The 25,276-nt window shown below is 35.6% G+C and overlaps 1 protein-coding gene across 3 annotated transcripts in view; it reads right to left on the bottom strand.

Moving 5' to 3' along the window:
* The window catches only part of CAMKMT (calmodulin-lysine N-methyltransferase), a 403,748-nt gene that overhangs the window by 261,358 nt on the left and 117,114 nt on the right, over positions 1-25,276 (bottom strand). The window lies entirely within an intron of this gene.

The raw sequence follows: 25,276 nt of genomic DNA on the forward strand, positions 1-25,276 counted from the left end.
TACTGTTGAACAGTTTTCCAAATGGTTTTACCACTACCATATGAGCTTTAGTGCTCCACATCTTTATCAACACTTGGTTTTGTCAGTTTTTTAAATTTTAGTCATTCTCTTGGGGGTGTATCAGTATTTCATTATGGTTTTAAATTACATTTCCCTGGTGACTATTTTGGTTTAGTATCTTTTTCTATGTTTATCAGCCATTTGGATATCCTGTTTGTGAAGTCCCTGATGATGTCTTTTGCATTTGTGAAACTAGATTCTTTCTTTTTCCACTGGCTTGTAAGAATCTATCATATATTCTGGAAACAAGTCAATGCATATAATCATAAATTATATGCATTGCAAATATCTTCTGTTCTGTAACTTGCCTTTTCCCTTTCTGAACAGTGTCTTTCAGTAACAGAAGTTCCTAATTATAATATAAACCGATTTATCAATCTTTTCCTATACGGCTATGTTTTTAAATTCTGTTTGAGAAAGCTTTGTCTACCTCAGAGACATAAAGATATTCTTACATATTTTTGTTAGAACATTACTGTCTTATGCTTCACATTTAGATCTATAATGCACTTAGAATTGATATTTGTATATGATGTAAGGTAAGGGATCATGATTTATTTTCTTCTATAAAGTTATCCTGTTGGTTCAGAATGTTTTATTGAAAATACTGTCCATCTCCATTCTTCTGCAGTGCCATCTATCCCATATTATGTTTCCATATATGCATGGGTCTGTTTTTGGACTCTATAATATTCCATCAGATGCTTATCAATCCTTATACCAATACCACACTTTCTTAGTTGCTGTAGCTTTATAATAAGCCTTGATATCCAATAGTTTGAATCTTCCAAATTTCTTCTTTTTCTTCAAGATTATCTTGACTACTATTGGTCCTTTGCATTTGCATATAAATATTAGAATCATTTGTCAATTTCTTCTAATGCTACCTCATCTGTCTCCCGCCCAATAACCTCAGGTCACTTTGGAATGTTTCTCACCATTAGGACTTTGTGTAATAAGGAGCACTAATTTCTGCAAAGAACACATGGGGTAGCAGTATGAGGTGTTTCAGACTGAAGGCTCGTAGCACTGCTTGAGGAGCAATCCCCTGATTCTTAGAAATTTGCTTCAGTCCCTTAGAGATTTTGCATGGAAACATTTTTTAAGGAAGCAATTTTTCAGATTTCTCTAAAATATATTTTATGATAATTGCTAGCATCATATACTCTTAAAGTCTCAGAGGATATTCAGATGTTCCATTTACACTGCCCTTTAAAATTAAAGGGAATAAAAACAACTTGAATTCAAAAAGATACATGGCCCCCAATGTTTGCAGCAGTATTATTTACTACTGCCAAGATATGGAAGGAACCTAAGTATCCATCAACAGAGAAACGGATAAAGAAGATGTTTTATACACACACACACACACACACACACACACACACACACACACACACACTGGAATACTACTCAGCCATAAAAAAGAACAAATTTTTGGCATTTGCAGCAACATGAATGGATTTGGAGGGCATTATGCTAAGTGAAATAAGTCAGACAGAGAAAGACAAACACTGTATGATATCACTTATATGTGGATCTAAAAAAACAACAAACTAGTGAATATAACAAAAAAGAAGCAGACTCATTGATATACAGAACAAACTATGGTTATGAAGGAGCAATATAGGGGTGGGGGAGTGGGAGGTAGAAATTACTGGGTGCAAGATAGGCTCGAGGATGTATTGTACAACATGGGAAATATAGCCAATATTTTGTAGTGACTATAAATGGAAAGTAAACTTTAAAAATTATATTAAATTTTTTTAAATAAAAAAATAAAATTAAGGAGAATCACAAAATTGTTAGAATTTTAGAATGCAAAGGGTTTTCCAGGGTTACTCTTCTTTTGGTTAAACCCAAATTTACTTGAATATCAGTTTTTAAAATGAAAGACTTCTCATATATTTTTGTTTTATATTTTTATGAGAACTGTAACAGCATTATTTTCCCTTAGAATTTCAGCTACATAAATACTTTCACATGTTCTTGCGGCTCTGAATTCTCAACACCCAACTTAACAAGCAGATTTTAGAAGCACAATGGTATATGATTAAAAGTTAAGAATTTAGGATCCCAAGTTTGCGCTGTACCATCAAGTATTTATAACTACTCCTATACAGACTTTCTACACATAGAAGAGCAATTGTATTGCCCATTTCATATACGACATTCATTGGGTGATGACTTTAAGACTGGTATAGTCCATTAGGCTACAATGGACTTCAGGACAGGGACTGTTGGATACCTACACCTCAAAAATACTAAAGCTCAGTAATTGTGGCTGAATTCATGAGTAATTAATTTTGATCTCATCATTGGTTTTACAAAAGGACGTGAGAGACTGAGAAAAACACTTAAATTGAATGTGAAGTTGACTTTAAATGTTAAGTAGGGAGGCTAAACTTCACAATGGGCTTTTTTCTCCCCATACTGCCTGTGGGCAACATATCCCTTTAGGTGAGAGAGTAGATGGGGCAGGTTCTCAGGCCTGAATGGGAAAATGTCAATCGCAGGAGTTTTCACTGTATTTTCATACAGTGCTAAGCACACGTCTTGCCCACAGCATGCATGCTATTGTATACTTGTTGATTTGATTTGAGAGCACTCAGAGCTGTAGCACTGGCATCATAATTCTTTGTGGTACAGTTGGTGCCTTTTACAATGTTTACTTTAAGCAGAGCCTGATTTTATATGCCCATGGCTAAAAAGGCCCTTTTTGTGGGTCATGGGACCAGGTGCACATGAAGAAAATGTGCCATCGTGAAAGCAGAGAACAAATCCCCCCATATACTGTAATACTTGGCATGTTTATGATACTAACTGCCCTTTCCAATCATCACTCTTCCCTATACAGAAAGAAACATGCTCATTAATAGTACCCAAAATGGATTCTACAGAGTTTCAGGCCCATGAAAGGACAGGGCTCTCATAGGGTGAGTAATGAGACCACTTTTAGGATCCTGGAATTTGTTGAAAGCCACTCGGAGAAAAAGTTGCTTGGGGCCCTGTTCTTTTAAATTATACTACTCAGGGCTTCCCTGGTGGCACAGTGGTTGAGAGTCCGCCGCCGATGCAGGGGACATGGGTTCGTGCCCCGGTCCGGGAGGATCCCACATGCCGCAGAGCGGCTGGGCCTGTGAGCCATGGCCGCAGAGCCTGTGCGTCCGGAGCCTGTGCTCCGCAATGGGAGAGGCCACAACAGTGAGAGGCCCACATACCGCAAAAAAAAAAAAAAAAAAAAAAAAAAAAATTATACTACTCAGAAAGGAACTATGTTTATATAATAATATTTTAGCTAAACGTTTGTAAATCATAAATATCCTTACTTAAATTTACAGATTAAAATATTTTAAAACTTTCATTTATCTGGAACCCAAGCAACCATAAAGCTCAATCATTATCAAATTCTTTTAAAGTCCTCATAAACAGGATTCTAAAATAGCAATAGATGATCATAATGGTAATCATTCACGCTAAAGATTCCAGTTGGACCTCCTGAATACCTTTTATAAGAAGCAACAATTTTTAGTATGTGTTTAAAGTTGTTTCTCTTATTATATTCTAAAGCTTACAAAACTGATCACATGTACAGTGTGCATGTATAAACAATGGGTTAAACGAAAAATTCAATTAATGAGAAATTCCATTCACCACCCATTACATAGAATCTAGGGTTTATTGTATCAGCTGCTTTCTCCAATTCACACCTATATGCATCCTCTCTTGAAGGTCTTTCCCTATCAGTCAGTCATACTATTCTCTAAGCCTTAAAATTCCCCTCAGAATATGTGAGTTAAACTTACCCTGTCCTTTCAAACATGTAAACAGTTTCTGTGAACATCTTTTAGGTAACATTTTACTAATATTAAAGTTTGCTATTACTGAATATGAGGAAATAAAGTGCAAAATCATTTTAAAATAGATCAGCAGAACTTTTAATTATAAGGAATTGAAAAGAAATACTAATACTTGGGTTTAAATGAGTCTAAACCATTCAAGCTTAACCAAATATCTCATTTTCTTCTTCCATAGTTATGACGCCTAAAATATTTTTATTTTATTTTTTAAGCCTACATACATTTCAATTGCTGAAAACAACTCCAAGCAATCATAATATCTCACTAATCAAAGCTTTTTCATTCAACAGAGTAATTTTACTTACAAAAAGTAAAATCAACTTTAATTTTAGAGAATATATTGTTAAATAGCAAGATAAATTCCTGGAAGGACATAAATCATTTTATTAAAATACTTCATAAAATTTACAAACTAGAGCTAAGTGATCACCCTTATGTTCACAATTACATAAGAAACTAAGAAAATGGAATTAACTTTAACATAAGTTTCTAAAAGAGAACTGCAAAAAAAAAATGGAACTCATTTTGTAATATCTTGGTGTGTATCTGGCTGAAATATTTTTAGAGAACACAATGCTCCCAGATAATCGTAAGAGCCTTGCCTTAAGTGACGGATGCTGGCTATGATTTTAGCTATTTTAAATATGCCAAAAATAACAGCAAGGACAAAAGAAATATATTTACAAATAATTAAATTATCATTATGCCATCAAAAATAGATTTCATATGCACATATAAATTAAGTATATTCAAAAATAAACCGAGGGACTTTGCTGGTGGCGCAGTGGTTAAGAATCCGCCTGCCAATGCAGGGGACACGGATTTGATCCCTGTTGCAGGAAGACCCCACATGCTGCAGAGCAACTAAGCCCGTGTGCCACAACTACTGAGCCTGCGCTCTAGAGCCCACGAGCCACAACTACTGAGCCCGCGAGACACAACTACTGAAGCCCACGTGCCTACAGCCTGTGCTCTGCAACAAGAGAAGCCACTGCAATGAGAAGCCCTTGCACTGCAACAAAGAGTAGCCCCCATTCTCTGCAACTAGAGAAAGCCTGCGCGCAGCAACGAAGACCCAACACAGCCAAAAATAATAATAATAATCGGACTTGTATTCTTGTTCCTAGTAGCTGCTTTAAAAACATGGGTTTGTTAGGTAGCAGACAATACACACACAATACACGTATTAAGAGCATGGAAGGTTCCTAGCAAACTTTTTTGCTTTTATAATTCTGTTTCCTTTCACACCCATCAAATGTGATATGAAGATATATGTAACACTCATCATTCTTTATGAAAACCTCCATTCTGAACGTACAGATGAATAAATGTTTTGATATATGGATGATAGATATAGGCATATATCTCTTAACTTGTATGATCCAAATGTTCCATACTTCATAAAGCTACATTTCCTTTATCTATAAGAAATACATACACACATATCTACATGATACATACAGTGCATAAAATATGTATGTTTTAATTTCAGAGTCAATAACGTATGCACTTCATAGAAGTAGATTAATTCCAAAAACTAAGATTCAATAGCGTTTATAAGGTATTTAATAAAAACAAGTCAGTAGAGAATGGACTTGAGGACACGGGGTGGGAGGGGGAAGCTGGGGCGAAGTGAGAGTTGCATCGACATATATACACTACCGAACATAAAATAGTTAGCTAGTGGGAAGCAGCAGCATAGCACAAGGAGATTGGCTCGGTGCTCTGAGATGACCTAGAGGGGTGGGATAGGGAGGATGGGAGGAAGGCTCAAGAGGGAGGGGATATGGGGACATATGTATGCATATGGCCGATTCACTTTGTTGTACAACAGAAACTAACACAGTACTGTGAAGCAATTATACTCCAATAAAGATCTATTAAAAAAAAAGTCAGCTCCAAAAGAAAAAAACAGTTTAACCTCTTCCCTTCAAAATATATTAGATTCTCATATATTGAAGTTAATTTACTACTCTGTTATCTCAAATGATAAATAAAAAGAACCTAGTCTTTCCTAAATTTAAAAGGAGTCCCAGATTTTTATATTAATTTGAATAAATTATCATTTTAAAGTATCTGGATAATTTATTTGAGCAATAAGACAAAGGTTGCTAAATTTCTGAGTAAACATTTCAGAGGTAAGCTTAACTATTTTAATCTGAACCAAAAAATTAGTTTCATTTCATTTAGGATTTTGCCACTCTCTGTGTTAAATAAAATAATTGGCAGGGAAACATTTTTTAAATAATCACTTTGACCATTAAAATTAAATGGTCAATCTTTATAAACAATCTTTATTATAAACAATTTATATATACTCTATATTATAAACAATCTTTATACCTAATGTGGAGTTTATTTTGGATGGTTGGAGGGGTGTGTGTCTGTGTGTGTGTGTTTGTGTAAATGACCAGCCATACTGATAATGACTCTGCTTCTTCTCAGAGGCAAAAGGTGATGGAATCGCTCTAAGAGTGCTTACTTCCTCAGTTCTGAGTTCACTAACAGGAAACCACAGTATATATTAAAGATGGCTACAAAATCACTCTTTATAGGTGCTACAATTTAGTTCAAAGCCTCCTACAAAGTTGAATGGCAATGTTAAACCATTTATCACTCAGCTCCTGAACATGAAGAAAATTATGCTCACATAGCAACTAGGATTTCCTTCCCAAGATTGCATCGACATTAAAAATTAACAATGGATTGATTATTCTTGCAATTGAGGGGGAAAGAAGAAAAGAAAAAAGTGTTTCTATCATGTCTTCCTCTCTGGTTACCTAAAGACATATTTCATAACATATAACACCATAAAATTATGGCTGTGAACGCTTGTTTGGGGACATGATTTAAAATACAAAATAGAACTCAAAAGAAAGAGAAGCTACTTAAATCTTAAAAGAGACACTAAAAACTAAACATAATTTTCTCATGTATCACATTTCAAAGAAGAGCCCTTACAGTATAAAGATCCCATGAGTTCATGACAGCTTTATTCTTAGACCCACAAATCAAGCCATTGTTAAGCTCTGAAACTGCAGGAACTGCTGCCACCTATAGAATCTAAACAATAATGACAGCGTCTTACTCAGCAGTACCCTCTACTGGGGACGGAAATGTGCTGAATGTGTAAGCACTCTTCTTAACAGCAGGTGGCCTCACTTTTGCTACAGATTTACCTCAAATACACTGGTTTAAAAGCTTTTTCATGTTTTGTAAAATAAACTTCAACTTCTGCCTGAATCTAAAGTTGCCAGGTGATTTGAGATCAGAAAAAACACAGGCTTGAACTCGCAAATTCACTTCCATAAGCAGTTTCACAAAATGTTCTCCAGTTGCTAATCTGATGTCACTTGGTGTCATGCTGTACCAACAAGGCTGCAAAAGAGAGGCGTTTTGCTGAGACTCAGTGCAAAGGGACAAGATTAAGGGAAATGTTTACAGAGTGTAAAATGTCAGTTACCACAAATAATCCCATCTTGCTAGAATTTATTATACTCTATAATGAAGTAACCATAAAACTGACAGTTTCTTGTAGCATTCTTAGATAATTTTAAGCAAATTTAAACATTTAAAATGTTGTTTACTGGATAAACAACAAGGTCCTACTGTAGGGCACAGGGAACTATACTCGATAAACTATGATAAACCATAATGGAAAAGAATACATATATATGAGTCACTTTGCTGTACAGCAAAAATTAACACAACATTGTAAATCAAATATACTTCAATAAAGTTTTTAAAAAATTAAAGTAAATCAAAAAGTTGTTTACTGTTGGGGATTCAAAATGCAAACCATGGGTAACAACGTGTACCAAAGAGGCCAACATAATTTTTCTTAGAAAAGAAAGTCAGTTAACTTTTCCATGTTTTTATTGTAACCACTGAATGACAAAACAAAAGGTTCCCCTTTGTTTTTATTTTGTCCATCCTAATTAATTAAAACAGCTAATGCCTTTGTCATTGTTAAAGATTTGAGAGCATTTTATTTATTTATTTTTAATTAATTAATTTTTTGGCTGCATTGGGTCTTCATTGCTGTGTGCAGGCTTTCTCTAGTTGCAGCAAGTGGTGGCTTCTCTTTGTTGCGGAGCACAGGTTCTAAGCACGTGGGCTGCAGTAGTTGTGGCATGCGGGCTCAGTAGTTGTGGCACACGAGCTTAGTTGCTCTGTGGCATGTGGGATCTTCCCAGACCAGGGCTCGAACCCGTGTCCCCTGCACTGGCAGGCGGATTCTTAACCACTGCGCCACCAGGGAAGTCCCTTGAGAGCATTTTAAATATTTAAAAATAAAAGGTGTTATAACCAAGGGTTGACGTAAAGAATTTTGACATATTCAGGAGCCAAAATAAAGTAGGCTTATAAAGCGAAGAAAATCTTCTAACAAAAAACATTCAGTCAGAGTCAAGTAGCACTCACAGTATGAAAATAAATAAATATCATATACTATACTGCTGAAGACAAGCCATCAACTGACAATTTGAATTCAACAGCAAGATATTGCAAATACTAAACTCCAAACTTCTATCTGTAATTAGAGCAAATAGCAAGAAAAAAATATAGATTTAGGACAAAACAAGGAAACAAAACAATACTCAATCTGTAGCTATCAAAAAGTAAATTATTATTGAAATGTTGACTATTCCTAAAATATTAGATAGATGAATATTGAAAAATTTAGCCAACTATCCAGATGTTTATCAAGTTTTTGTAGAAAAAAACCTGTGATTTGCTTTTGAGTATCATTCTGATCTTGTTCACAAAGTCACAGATTCCGAGAATATATTTAACATACTTGCTCTTAATTTTACACATTAACTCTATGGTACATATAAATTCTTTAAGGCCACTGAAATAAATTGTCACTGCAGCCATACATACACCATGTTTGCCATTTAGGACTGTACACTTAAGTATCATCCCTCCCTTTGTGTGAGGTAGCTTGTTAATCCCAAGTTCTCACACTACCATCTTTCACCTGTGATGAGGCTTAACCCACATCTTCACCATCATGAACATACTGATAGTCCTGAATTTAGGCCTATCACCTTAATTTTTTCTTTACATGTTTTTTCATGTCTGGCCACCAACTTCTTCAAATGACTATGCTGTGCTACTGACAAAAGCTCTGATTGTCTTTTAATCCCTTTCATAGTTGAGAAGTGGCAGCTAGGCAAGTAGAGGAACAGAAGAAGCTGTAAGTGCTCAAAAATGTACTAGCAGCAAAGAATTCTATATAACTGGGCTTTAAATCTGTACTTCCGAGTTTTTATGTTTTTTCTCAGCTACCTACTCGAGTTATTTTTGAGTTATTTATTCAATCATTAGTTTCAACTTTAATTTTTGTGAAATTTCCAAACCATGGTGGGTAAGTATAATTTTAAAATAGTTTTTATTTGTAATAGGGTTAAGCAAATTTATTTGATATATATTTGTATATAAGCATATCATTGTACTGAAACTAATATACCAGATCTATAAATATCCACTGATTCTCAGGATGGATACATGTATATACCCTAATCCTGAGTTTCTCCAAACTTTCTGATGGCATCGTGGGTTTGCTCTACTATGAACTTTAAGTGCTTTATTAGATCAAATCTCTGAGTTCTTAATAACTCAATAATGAACTGTATCAAACTGGACTTTTATTGTATGTTTTTTAAAAGAAAGTGATTACTTAGATAGACAGAATTGTATGTGGTACTACATTGTCACAGTGTTTCTCAAATATCATTTACATAGTCTTTTTATTTTCCTAAATTCTCTATATCCTCACTATAAATACTTTCCCAGAGTCTATGACCCAGAGCTATCGCTGATATAATTGTGTAAAAACTGTTTTATTATTTCAACATTAAGCCACTTGGATAATAATAATAATATTTATGATATAGTTTGTGCCACCATTTGTCATGTGCTAGGGGCTTTTTATTCATAAGCATTGATTCTTAGACCAGCCCTGTGAGATATTATACCCATTTTAAAGATGAGGAAACTGAAGGAAAGGGAAATTACATGACTTGTCCAAAGCCACCAAGCCTGTGGATTACAAATTAAGAGCTCTTTCCATTAATTTAATTGAAAACAAAAATAATTGAGTAACTGCTACATGGAACACATGATGCTACTGCATTTTTTTTTTACAAGACAGTTTATTTTACAAAAACTGGGTCACTCAAAATTCTTAAAAATGCATAAAGCACTATAAAAAACTGAATGATATATATTATCACACAATAATCTCAGAGCAAAAAAAAAAAGCATTCATCAGCTTTGTAGCAGATGCTACATTATATCAATCCCGTTTTAAGAACACATTACAATATGCAAACCTGTAAAGGGACCCCATATCGATAATGAGTGGGATCATTTGAATTTGCAATATTCTTGACCTTCAAGGAATTAATAATCTCCTACTTCATTTTTTTTGACCACATACTTGTACCACTTTTGCAGGGTCTTCATTGTGAAAACACTTGGAATAAACAGTTTAAAACTATAATTTTCTTTGTAGGTGCAGTATTAAATTGCAATATCAACTGGAGCACCAAAGAACTACAGTGCTACCCTGAGGACAAAAGGCATTTTAGATGTCTTAAATATAAATATATATTTTTTAAAATTATCAAGTAAAGTCCTCTCATTCTTTTTTTTAACCAGTGATTTAATTCTGTTTTACACAAAAATCAAATACAATAATATTTCAGTCACCATACATTATATGATAAGAAACAAAAGAATAGGTTTTGAAGGATAGCCTAAAGCTTCAGTTCTAAGGGACATAGGTAGGTGAACAGATGGTTCTCAGAGAGTGCAGTCACAGTCTATTTCCCCTTCAGAAGTTCCTAAATGATGATGCATTTTGATTTGAAGGGTACTGTTGATAGCCCACCATATGCTTCTAGTAAATCAAAATGAAAATGAGATCATGTATGAGGCTTCCTGAATGAAATTTCCCTTTAAAATAGTGGGCTAGGGCTTCCCTGGTGGCTCAGTGGTTGAGAGTCCGCCTGCCGATGCAGGGGACACGGGTTCGTGCCATGGTCCGGGAAGATCCACATGCAGTGGAGCGGCTGGGCCCGTGAGCCATGGCCGCTGAGCCTGCGCGTCCGGAGCCTGTGCTCCGCAACGGGAGAGGCCACAACAGTGAGAGGCCCGCATACCGCAAAAAAATAAAATAAAATAAAATAAAATAGTGGGCTATCCAACAGGCTTCTTCCCTTTGGGGACCATCCTTGTAATATACACCAGATGTTGTTAGCTCTGCTTTGGGAACACCAGTTGATTCTTTCCAAAAATCCTACCTATTCTTATCTATGTTTACAAACTCCTACTTTAAAATAAGGCCAGTCTTATATTCCTTTATTCAAGACAAGTTCCTAATATTTACTAAGAATTTCTTTCTGTTTTGTTAAGGCCTTCATTTATCTCATTTAAAGCTTAGATTAGATATGAATAAAATTTATTAAATGTTCAACAGGATACAAAAGAACATGATGGATACTAAACTAACACCACACGCTATAGAAAGATTACATTTTGGCACTTTCAGTTACATATATTTTTGGTAAACACTAGAATCAAGTTTGTTCAAATAATAATAATAATATTCCTGAATTGCATCTCTCACATCATTCTTGTGCCTAGACAGTACTTCACATTGAATGTCTATGTTGTTTATAAATATTCAGTTTACGTACAGCCCTCTATGTACCAGGTACTGAGAAAGGCAAAGTTACTAGTTTGAGGAGCTTATATTTTAGAAATATAAGAGAGCAAATGTGGAAATAGGGCATTTCAATAGAGGGTGTATCGATGCATCTACAGTGGTGTCAATGCAATTGCTAGAGATAACATACAATGCTATTTGGAATACAGAGGAGAAGCACTTAGTCTAAAGAGGTGAGGAAGATCAGGAAAGACACCCAGCACAGTTGTTTGCTGAATTTGAATCTGAAGCAGTCACTGCCTTAGAGATTTTAGATCTAGTTGGGTTCACAGACATATAGGAATGAAATAGTAACAAAATATGTTGACCTGGTTATACATATATATTTTTTCTTCAAATTACTCTAGCACATGACTAGTTTTTTCTTTCTCTCTATACTCTAAATTTCTATTAAGTTCAAGAGATATTTTACAATTCCAAAGAAGAACTACGATGCTTATTATGATGTTCATATACCACACAAGATGTGATGAAATGAACGGAGTTCCAAAACAGATCATTCGTCTTTTTGCCATGTGCTGCAAGTAGGCAGATAGCCTGTGCTAGAATTCATGTAATTGCTGCTTGACAGTATTCAATTTGGATGGTGCCTGACAGATAATCTCTAAATAGAACAACTGGTTCCAGTTTACTGTTTGAAAGGCAGTTGAAAAGAAGAGCACAGATAAATGATGAGTACCCCATTAACCAAAAATCAGCCACAGAGGCAGAGGTCTATGATTCTAGCAAGTCTACCACCTTCTTGGGTAGTTGGATTTTCTCTCCATAAACTGCTTTAGGTTTTGTCATTTAGGTTTCTACCACATAGTTTACTTATCCCATATTAAACTGTAAACTCCCCAAGGATAGAGGGTTGTTTTTATATTTTGTAACCTCAGAGTATCTACTAAAAAATTCCACACAGAGTAAAATCATGGGATGGAAACATTTCATTGTCCAGAATGTGGACAATGGAATTTGTTGTATATAACTTAAATTTTCTCTAGATATTTTTCCTCTAAATCTACTTTTTTCTTTTATTCCTTATATTTTATTTATTTTTAATTTTACTTTTTTATTGACGTATAGCTGATGTACAACACATAAGTTGCAGGTGTACAGTACAGTGATTCACAATTTTTAAACTCTGTAAATCTACATTTTAAAATGTAAACTTTTTTTTTTTTTTTTTTTGCGGTACGCAGGCCTCTCACTGTTGCGGCCTCTCCCGTTGTGGAGCACAGGCTCCGGACGCGCAGGCTCAGCGGCCATGGCTCACGGGCCCAGCCGCTCCGCGGAATGTGGGATCTTCCCGGACCGGGGCACGAACCCGTGTCCCCTGCATCGGCAGGCGGACTCTCAACCACTGTGCCACCAGGGAAGCCCTTAAAATGTAAACTATTTTATGGAATTATTTCTAAAATGTACTAGACACAGTGCTCTTTATAAAAAACAAGTTCTGCTATATAACCCACCCCTATGGTCCTCCAGCAGTGGGATTATTTATTCAGATCTAATTTGTTAGTGATTCAATGTTTATTTTTTAAAACATAGATTATTAGCTTTTTGGTAAATAAAATGTAAAATCTATTAATGAGGTTTCAATTATATAAACTATTTGGTTTATAATTGAGGCCTATAATTTTTCTTAAAGTGAAACTGAAAGGAAATGCCCACAAAAACATACTTTGGCCTACAGCAATCCATGTCTCTGGTTTTCTTTTTAGTAATAATTGATAGGAGGATGTACTATGAAGCAATTTAACTACTATTTCCCCAATGGAAACATTCCTTCTGCCCCTCTCCTCCAAATTCAAGAGGAACTGAAAGAAACATCATGGTAGAGCTATCCATTTAGACACACTGCATTGGAAGAGCAAATGCTAAGTCAGCTTCTCCCCCATTTTCCTCTCCTCTAGTTCATTCCTCATGATGGTAACTAAAAAGGGCTGGTCACATATCAATCTCAGCAGAAGTAGGAAGAAAATGCACACAGATTTAAAAGTAGCTAGGAAAAATACAATTTCATGATTACAGAAGGAGGTAATAAATGTATATAAATAAATATATTTTATTATTTGACTCCAACATTTAATCTCATCAACACATAACTTGTTTTATCTGGAGAATCGAAGTCTGTCAAAACCAGGTTCCAAAATACTGTTTTCTGACCTACATAATTTCAAAAAATCAATCTCTTCTTTCTTATACCTGTCTGCCCTCTCTACCATCTGTGGCTCCTCCATGACCGGAAGCACGTCTTACTTTTTTGTATCCTCAGGGTCTGGCTTACATTAGCATCTATAAGTATTTGTTAAAATGAAAAAGGAGATATGGGATATTTGTGTTATAAAATTTTTAGATAGTATATTTTAGTACAAAGAGGGTATTGAAGGCTGATACACAGTTCAAACCCTGTACAAGTTATTAGATTGAGCCTCACAACAGTAATAGTAATAACTACCATTTATTAAATGACTACTATGGTATCTACTTTATATACATTATCTCATTTAATCTTTATAACATGAAATAATAACCATTAAAATGAACTTAAAAGCAAATGCCATGTACTGGTTAGAACAGAATTGTTTATTTTATTCTTTTGGGAAAAATCATAAATAATTCCTTTGAAAATCTTCACAACAACCGCTTGAAGTAAGGTACTATTTTTATTTCCTTTTTACATCTGAGAAAGCCAAGACTCACAGAGGAGTGACTGGACCAAAGTCACACAGCTAGTCAGTGGTTAAGCTTATTCCATCTAACTACCAGACTCCAAAGTCCACGTTCTTTCTAACATGTCAATTTACTTTCCCAGTGCCTACAAAATGGGGATAATAATATCTACCACACAGGGTTATAGTAAAGTTTACTTTAAAAAAAAATGTGAAAACACAACGGCTACCCACAGAGTAAACATTCTATACATATTAGCTTTCTTATTTCTTCACCCAACTGATCCCCTTACTTTGAGGATCTATAATACCTAACAAATGCCTAAATACCTACCATATATATTTATATATATATAAAAAAAATAAATACATATATATATATCCCTTATATAAAGCCAATACTTCTTACCTTCTATTTATTAGATCTCAGACACATGTACACATAAATATATATGCATGCATAAGTATATGTCTATATATATGTGAGTGCATGTACATAAATATGTGTATGTATATGTGTGTATCAGCTAAACCAATTCCCATTTACCTCACTAACCTCTCCTAAACTCTATACCTCAAGTACTCTGTTAACATGTACCATCCATAACATCTCAGTTCCTTGAGTTAACTTTTAATTATTGCCTTAGTTTAGAATATATATGTTCCTGGTTATTGCTCAGTATCTTTAAATTTAAATATGACTTTGTCCATCTTTGATTCTCTCAACAATTTTCAAAGCTTCATGGTTCAGGAATTTCCAAGACCCATACCTTGGTTAATCTTTAAACATCACTGATTTAAAGTATTCCATACATAATTTAAGTAACGTAATAATATATATTATTACCATTTCATGGGATAAGAAATAATAATAGAAAATACTGACACATTTAAATATACAGAATCTTAAAACAATTTTCAGGGTCTGAAAGGTAAATAGCTGAAGAAGAAATATCAAAACATGACAAGAAAAAGGTTAATATCCCTATTATTCAGAGAGATCTTCAAAATTAATTTTAAAACATAAACATAGCAATGGGGAAATAGACAAAAGAATAAACAATTCACAATAGAAAAAAATGAAATGGATCATAAATACAGGAAAAGTGGCGAACCGTGCAATTGATTAAATATAAATAAAAATTCAATAAGGTCTTATTTTTTGCCAATTGACAATTTCAAAAGAGAGCTAATACCTAAGATTGTTGAGAGAAGGGGAAAACAGGCATGTATATATACTATATACAAAGAAATTTTTTTTCTGGATATTGTTTTAGTAATACACAGCAAAATTCAATATTTAGTTTCTTAATTCAGGATAGTAGCATAACTTTTTAAGTAGAAAAACCAAAACCCATAGACACAACTACAACAAAGCTAGTTGACAAGACATCTCCATGAATGACAAAATACAACAGATGAGAACAATCCATGGACACCTCTAAATCACAAACAGGTCCTGCTTGGAAAGCAGAAAGGGCCAATTTGAGAACAAGCAACTGAAAACGAGAGAGACTATTGCTCACTCTGTCTTTTGACTGGGGAGTTTAATCCACTTACATTTAGAGTAATTACTGATAGGGAAGGACTTTCTATTGCCATTTCATTAGTTGTTTTCTGTATGTCTTGTAGTTATTTTGTTCCCCTTTTCCTCTCTTCTTGACTTCCTTTGTGATGATGTGCTTTGATTCATTTCTCATTTTGTGCATCTTCGATAGGTATTTTCTTTGTGGTTACCATGGTGATTACATAAAACATTTTATAATTATAACAATTTATTTTAAACTGATAACTTTGGTCACCTACAAAAACCCTACACCCCCCCTTTATGTTATTGATGTCATAAATTCATCTTTTTATATTCATCAACAAAGTTTTATAGTTATTTTTTATGCTTTTATCTTTCAAATTCTATACTTAAATTAAAAGTTATTTATATACCTATTGCCGTATTACAGGATTCTGTATTTGTCTATATACCTATCTTTATCAGAGAGCATATTTATATCTTCACATGCTTTTGTGTTCCTGTCTAGTGTTCTTTCATTTCAACTTAAAGGACTCCTTTCAGCAATTCTTGCACAGCAGGGCTAGTGATGATGAACAACCTCAGCTTTTGTTATCTCCATTGTTTCTGAAGAACGGTTTTGCCAGATTTAGTATTCTTGGTTGACAATTTTTTTTCTTTCAGCACTTTGAATATATCATCCTACTCCTGCCTGGCCTGTAAGGTTTTGCTAAGAAATCTGTTGATCTTATGGGAGCTCCCTTGTACGTGACAAGTGATTTTTCTCCTGCTTTTAAGATTCTCTCTTTCATTTTTTTTTTAAAGGAAATTAAAATTTGCATTTTTATTATAATTAGTTAAGCACATGCTTTTTTTTTATAGTGTTTATTTATTTTTACTTGTTGACAGTTTGCTTTATTTGTTTATGGCTGTGTTGGGTCTTCGTTTCCGTGCAAAGGCTTTCTCTAGTTGTGGCAAGTGGGGGCCACTCTTCATCGCGGTGCGTGGGCCTATCACTATCACAGCCTCTCTTGCGGAGCACAGGCTCCAGACGCGCAGGCTCAGTAATTGTGGCTCACGGGCCCAGCTGCTCCACGGCATGTGGGATCTTCCCAGACCAGGGCTCGAACCTGTGTCTCCTGCACTGGCAGGCAGATTCTCAACCACTGTGCCACCAGGGAAGCCCCTCTCTTTCATTTTTGACAGTTTAATTATAATGTGTCTCAGTGTTGGCCTCTTTGAGTTCATCTTAGTTGGAGTCCTTTAAGCTTCCTGAACTTAGGTGTCTACTTTCTTCCTCAGATTTGGGAGGTTTTCAGCCATTATTTCTTAAATAAGCTCTCTGCCCCAGTCTCTCTCTCTCTTCTCCTGCTGAGACTCCCATAATGCAGATATTGATCTATTTGATGATCTATTTGATGAATAAGTCTCTTATTCTTTTTTCTTTTTGTTCCTCTGACTTGATAATTTCAAATGACCCATCTTCAAGTTCATTGATTCTTTCTTCTGCTTGATCAGGTCCACTCTTGATGCCCTTCTAGTGAAATTTTCAGTTTAGTTATTGTATTCTTCAGCTCCTGAACTCTATTTGGTTATTTTTTATAGTTTCTCTTTGATGGTATTCTTATTTTGTTCATGGATGGTTTTCCTGATTTCATCTAGTTGTCTATGTTCTCTTGCAGCACATTGAATTTCTTTAATATATTTTGAATTCTTTGTCAGGTAATTCATAGATCTCCATTTCTTTAGAGCCAATTTCAGGAGATTTAATTTGTCCCTTTGATTTGGGCCACATATACCACATTTCCCTGTTTATTCCTGTGCTTTGTTATCTTTTGCGGTGATTTATGCATTTGAAAAAACATCCACCTCTCCCAATCTTTATGAGCTGGCTTGGTATGGAAAACATAATCAACAGTCAGCCCAGCTAGAGATTCTGGGGGCTTCTCAAACTCTCTATGGGGCTGTGTCTTCTCTGGCTTTGTGTGTGTAATTTCCCAATTAGAGGGCTTTGCCATTTTCTTTTTCAGAAGCTTGCTGTCTCTTGCTCCCTCTGGTTTGTATCTGTGATGCTACAGGTTCTCTGGCACTGTAACAACCTGATGCTACAGGCTCTCTGGCACTGCGCTCTCTTTTGTACTCTGTGGTTCCCTGGCACCCAAGATATGCCAATTCAGTCAGTATTTAGAGTCAGGTGAGATAGAATCTAGTCACTGAGGCAGCCCCCCAAAAGCCAGAACTCAGAGGTACATTCCACTCTTCTCCTTCCCTCCAAATAGAGAAGCCATAAGTTGGGCTTTTCCTCCTGATTCTGAGCTATGTCAGCTTGGGGGAGAGGCTGACATGGATGAAATGAAACAGTTTTTCTTACTCATTTCAATATAGCTGTTCTTGGCTTTGGGTTTGCCTGTGGCACTGCAACCTCCTAACTGGTTTCTGGAGTTCTCATAAAGGCCTTTTGGACAGTATAATGTGTTAAATCAGTATCTCTGTGACCACTGAGGTCTACAGCTTCCTATTCCGCCATCTTGCTGATGTCACTCTAAGCCATTAAGTTTTGAAGTAGTTTGTTATGCAAATTCAGGAACTGGAATAACAACTCAAATGACTGGAAAGACATTAACATAAGGACTGGTGGCTTACTGTTCACTGTAATGTGAATATTACAATAAGACATTCAACCAGACTGTATGCTTTCTGGCAGAGGGGAATAACATGCTCTATGAAGAAGAAAGAAAGAGAGAAAGAGAGAGAGAAAGAAAGAAAAGAAAGAAAGAAAGGAAGGAAGAAAGGAAGGAAGATGGGAGGGAAGGAAGGAAGAAAGAAAGAAGGGTGGGAGGGAGGGAGGAAGAGAGGAAAGAAAGAAGGGAAGGAAGGAAGGAGGGAAAGGGAAGGAAAGAAGGAAGGGAGGAAGGAAAGGAGGGAGAAAGGAAAAACTTGAAACACCTCAAGCTTCTAGATCTATTAATTTACAGGAAACACAGAAGAAAGAGGTTCGTGTTAAATGACAACCTGGGTGTGTAATTCAGACTCTATAGGAAAATCTACAGGACAAGTAACTCAGTTTCTTAACAAACTGCAAGGGGAAAAAATAAAAGGAGATAGCAAATATATAGATTAAAAGACTTAAGAAGTATTTAAAAAAAACCCTCATACCTAAGTTATATTTCTATTCATTTATATAATATTCCTCTTACACACAGACACTCCTTAACAATAAATACAAGGAGTTTATACAATGGCATACAAAATAAAATCTTTGATCCAGCAACAATTTATGTGTGTGTGTGTGTGTGTGTGTGTATTCACTGTAGTTTTCTTTGCAATGCCAAAAATAAAAGCAAGAAAGGAAGTTAGGTCTATTATTAGGAATCCAATAAAAGAATGATAAATCCAAACAATAAAGTTAAAAAGTCATTAAAAATAACAATGTTCATATAGTGTTCATTGTCCTGAAAAAAATCCAAAACTTATTGTTCAGTGAAAAAATGTAGGTTACTGAATGATACATAAAATATAAACTAATTTATTTAAAATACATAAGTACCTAAATATTCCAATTATCTGGAAGAATAATTACCAAAATATTAACAGAATTAATAGCTTTAAATGATGAGAATATGAATTATTTTGAGTGATGAGAACGATTTATTTTTGCTTTATTATTTATCCTACTTTATTATTTAACATACGATAATAATTTTAATTATTGTTCAAAATTCAGTATGAGTGTATTGTATTTTTTTTTTTTGCGGTACGTGGGCCTCTCACTGTTGTGGCCTCTCCCGTTGCGGAGCACAGGCTCCGGACGCGCAGGCTCAGCGGCCATGGCTCACAGGCCCAGCCGCTCCGCGGCATGTGGGATCTTCCCGAACCGGGGCACGAACCTGTGTCCCCTGCATCGGCAGGCGGACTCTCAACCACTGCGCCACCAGGGAAGCCCGAGAGTATTGTATTTTTAAAAACTGTTTTTGTTTTATTTTTGTTTCTAAAAGAAACCATGGAATATGAGAAACCCTCCATTATTTCAACCATGTATCAGTTTAATACAAAATAATGTTATTGTCTCCTCCAAAAACACAGGCAGGGAGAAAGGAAACAAAATTGGAAATGGCAATATGCAAGTCTCTGCTAATCCATTTTACTGGAAACGTTTTGGAAGCAAGATTACATTCTATCTATTAGTAAATTCACTTTCAGAAGGAAACTGCTCATAGTTTGAAAATGAATTAACCCTTTCAGAACATAAGGGTAGAAAGCATTACGCAAGGATACACTATGAGCTCATTCTGATGTAATCCACTGAGAAATCCCACATACCTAGGGTAGACAGGGAATGGAACTGAGCAAAGCCAAGGAATTCTGGCTCTACCCTTAACTCATCTTTAGTAAGTGATCATATAGTCATTCTAACTGGCGCTGGATTATACACACAAGGCATATACTTATGGCACCAAAAAAGCATAAGTAGCAAAATAAATTTTTAAAAGAATTTGATATGGAATATTACTTTGGATATAAACAAATAATACGCATTTACATACATTCATTCAACCAATATTTATTGGGTACCCTCTATAGCCCAGGTTTAGTGCTAAGTGCAAGGAGAGAGTTGAACAAAATAGACACATTCCCTGCCCTCCCAGAACTAGCATTTTAATATAGCAACACACTTCCAGCTAAAAAAACTTCTTCACATTGCCATAGAGTAATAGTGATTAAGAACATTGACTCTGGAGCCAAACTATCTAGGTTTTAATCCCACCTCGCCCACTTACTAGCTATACAACTTTGGGCAAGTTATTTAACATTCTTTGCCTCAGTTTCCTCACCTGGGAATAATAATAATACCTCTTCTTAGAGTTTTTTAAATAAATTAATAAATGAGTAAAGTGCTTAAAGAGAGCTGGCACACATATTAAGCACTCCAGGGGAAAAAGTCATACATACAGAATTTCAGTAAGTTTTTCTTATAGATACCAGTCTGGATTACAGCGAGGTACACAAAAGCACTTAATTCTTCTTTAACAAAAGTATACTTATTTGCTTTACATTCAAAAAATTTTGAGACAGTCTAGAAATCTTGGGTTGAAAAAACAGCATCATATTTGATATCTGAGTCTATTTGGCAGAAACATGGTCAGAGTAGAGTCCCAGATAGAAAAGTTCCCTATAAGAACCCATCACACTCTGACATTCTGTCTTTGTTTACTTGTTTGCTGTGTTTCCCCTATTTAAAAAAAAACAAAAAAAAGCTCCAAGAGGACAACCACACTGCCAGTGCCCAAGACAGTGGACAACCACACTGCCAGTGCCCAAGACAGTGCCTGAAATAAATGTTTTTTAAATGAAAGAACAGAGTTCCTACATCACAAAATTGTCGACAATAGAATTTGAAGTAAATGTGTTTTTGTTTTTGTTTTTTTTTTTTTGCGGTACGTGGGCCTCTGTTGCGGGCTCTCCCGTTGCGGAGCACAGGCTCAGGACACGCAGGCTCAGGTGCCATGGCTCACGAGCCCAGCCGCTTCGCGGCACGTGGGATCCTCCCAGACCGGGGCACAAACCCGTGTCCACCGCATCAGCAGGCGGGCTCTCAACCACTGCGCCACCAGGGAAGCCCTGAAGTAAAGGTTTTTGATAAGTCTGCAAAGCCTTATAGTATAGCCTCAAGTAAAAAGTACAGAACTTTAAGTATTATATATCAAAATAACTGTTAGTCAGAAACAGGACTGTTCTCCATAGTTATAGTATATGTAGATACAAAAAGTAAGGAGTAAAAGGAATAAAGAGTGGTGTGTGAGTAGAAGGCCCTCTTTTCTATAATACCAGAGTCCTCTTAGCATTTGTGCTCCATAAAAGTAAAGTGTTTCTGGATTCTTTCCATTCTGGTGTTGTTCATTTTAATTTTTGCTATGAAACAAATTAGTTCATTTTTGCTTCTTTTGTAGAAAAAGAAATGATCAAGTTCCTGTCATTTTCATCATAATATTAATTTACATCTACTATTTCAAAGCTCAGGCATTAAAAGAAATCTGACTTACCACAGGCAGCAAGTTTTAGTGTTTGAACCAAATCACTAAAAAGGCTCACAATTTTTTTTATTATTATTTTTTTTTTGCGGTACGCGGCCCTTGCACTGTTGTGGCCTCTCCTGTTGCGGAGCACAGGCCCTGGACACGCAGGCTCAGCGGCCATGGCTCACGGGCCCAGCCGCTCCGCGGCATGTGGGATCTTCCCGGACCGGGGCACGAACCCATGTCCCCTGCACCGGCAGGCGGACTCTCAACCACTGCGCCACCAAGGAAGCCCAAGGCTCACAATTTTTTAAAAAACTTTTCTCACATTTCCTAGCCCCAAGTTCCTCATTACCAAACTGCATAACTGTGCCTACAGTTTAATTCCAAAGAAATAACACTGAAAATCTTTCATTATGCTCTTTTCTTTTGAAACAAGTTATTTACATTTTTATGGAAATTATTTGCTGTGATTCAAGATTAACAACATAATAGAAGTAGTCACAGCTGTTTTTTTTCCCTTTTATGTTATCTATAGGTGGAAAAATGAGAAGCTTTGATTATGCAAATTAAAACACATAATACTATCTTCTTCCTGATCTATGTCCTGATCATAGAGGGTTTTTAAGCAATGTTAGTTTCGCACATTTGGAATCACAGTCAGTTTACTGCTACCAACCAATGGGCTGTATTTGCAGACTCTATCAGTTTGACCCAGCTTCCAGAGCTTAATGGTCCTCCAGGCTAAAAGAGAAAGCTGATCCATCAGGCTGGCATTAGCATAGAATCACACTCCAAGCTTATTGATGTGTGTTCTGCATAACTACCATCCCCAGAACTCAGTTCAGTCCATTATTTTCATTTTATCTCAAGTCATTTGTATAGTTGTCTGCCCCAGTTAAAGCTCCAGCAAGACTGGTACTTAAATGAATTTGTGAGAAAGGAGACAAATGTCCCCTGAACTTTCAGCACTTTGCTATCAAGGCTTGCTAACATAAAATATACCAGTACTCTTAGGTCCACTTAGGGAGCGGATCAAGAATAGCCTATTGCAGGGGGAGGGGGGGAAAGTCACTTAGTACCCTATTAGCCAACAAGGAGTGTGATGATTAAATGATTTTTTTAACTGTAATTTTAAAGCACTGCTCTGATTTCTCCTGAAAGCTATTTATAAAAAAATAAATTTCATAACAGCTACGTCTTTGCTGTTTAAATACCTTTCTCTTTTAAAATACTGAACACACAGTAAAATAAATGTTCCCAATAATAATACATTTCATCACCTAGGGAAATGTTACATTTAACGGTAACAAGAAAAACAACAATCTATAACAACGAGGCATTTAATGTGCACAAAACCCCATAATAAAGGATTTAATGTGTGCATAAACCCTGTAATGGGTTTGTATATAATCAGGCATTTGAGGTATACATAAAATCACTTCAATTGTAAATCTTTAAAATGAAAATAAAGTGCTTCCATAGCTGTTTTGAATATACAATAACCATTGAAATTGTAAAGCTGGTCTTAAAACTATTTTTTATAAATTTACATAGTGCTTACAGGTGTAATTCTGAGAGAATCTGTAAAGGGAACTATTCCCAGACTTTTAAATTTTTTTTTAATTTAGAAGTAATCTAAGGACTACAAAGGTGAAGTGACTAGCTCACATCCCACAGCGAGTTAATGTAACTAAAACTCAAAAAGTTGGTGAATTTTCAATCTGCTTATCTGTCACTTAAAATTCAGTGATATTTTTGCCTCATTATTTGTCTTATTGCTATACTCGGGAAGTTAAAACCTAATCTGAGAGCCTCAGTATCCCAGCTAGTTGCCTTCTCCATGTCCATCACTGCAGCCTTTGGAAACCTCGTACTACTACAATTGGGGCAAAAAGGAAGAAAACATTTAAAATAATTTAATTTATCAAATATTGTTAGAGACATCTTCATCTGTAATCTCCTTTCATCAATTTCTCTCATCTCCCTTAGACAGATATTAGGAAGAAAACAGAAAGCTAACTTCTGCAAATTGTTAAAGTACTACACAAAAGCTGTTTGTTGGGTGAAAAAAAAATCTAATACATGCAAAATGATCATCTATAACTTTTTTCTAAATGCTGTTTTCAATTCTGAGAAACATGGTAAGACTAAACACACAATCTGATGAAAGTAAGCCTTTTCGTCTTAAATGGACTGGTAAAGAAAGAAGCTAACATTTATTGAGTACCTACTTTGTGTCAGATATTATTTCTCTTAGATTTTCTCATTTAGTCCTCTGAAATACACCACAAGGTTCAGTTTGATTACTCCCAATTTACAGAGTCTCAGGAGGTGACTCTGGCACTGCCTAAAGGTCACAAAGCTACTAGGTCCTCATGCTAGTCTCCAACCCCAGATAAATCTGACTCCAAAATGGGGCACGCTCTTCTTTATACCCTTGTGCATGCTGCTCTGTGCTTTCAAGAAAATCTTGGGGTTTGCTGTTAGTTTCCAAAGAGACTCTGTTATCTTATCCTTCCACAAGTCGTGGAGGAACTAGCTATCTCAAATTTGTAAAATCTGGACTTTCTGTCTTGAGAAGAAAAATTTTCAAGAGGAAAACAATTACTGAGACTGTGTAACCCATCTTTGGTTTCTCTCCTTATTTATCTCTTTTCAAATACTCTTACATACTAGGCACTTGTAAGAAAATGACTTAAGGCAAGTTGACACTCACAGAAGAAGCTCTTGGCCTCCTTGGCTTTCATCTATTGCCCTTTCAGAAAGTGATAAGTTTACAAAAGGAAAGTCATCTCCATTTTTTAAGTATATAAAAATACATCCGCTCATATGTTTTTGTTTGTATGCAGAAAATGACTCTGGAAGGATACAAAAGAAACCAGTCATTGTGGTTGCCTCTAGGGAGGGAAACTGGGTTTATAAAGGCCAGGGATGGGAAGGAGATTTTTCACAGTATATAATCTTTTGGACATTTTGAACTCTGAATCATATACTACCTACTCAAAACATACATACGTACATACATACATACATACAAACATAAATAAATCACATTCAACTGCCTTTATGATGAATGTTGATCAGTATCACTGCAGCTGCAATCTAAAGCAATAATTCTTATGAATTCTATGTTTCACTAATTATTTTAAACAGAATTTATTCTAACAATACAGCATAGAAGCTTGCTTGAATGAGTCAGAGATAGTATCCCAGGCACTAGCTTTGTATAAAACATACTCAGGCTGGAGAAAGAGGAGTCTCAAAATAGAAAAATAGTATAACTGATTACTGATCTCTCAGAGAAGAAGGAAAAGAAAAATATTTAGCTTGAGGATTTCAGCTCCAACTGTAGTCAAGATCATGACAAGGACAGGCAGGCTGCCTCAGCCAAAATAGTTTTCTTATGAGCCCCTTCTCACCAAGCATAGTTACCACTTAAA

This window comes from Tursiops truncatus, chromosome 14 (genome assembly GCF_011762595.2).
Source record: "Tursiops truncatus isolate mTurTru1 chromosome 14, mTurTru1.mat.Y, whole genome shotgun sequence".
Taxonomy (NCBI): Eukaryota; Metazoa; Chordata; class Mammalia; order Artiodactyla; family Delphinidae; genus Tursiops; species Tursiops truncatus.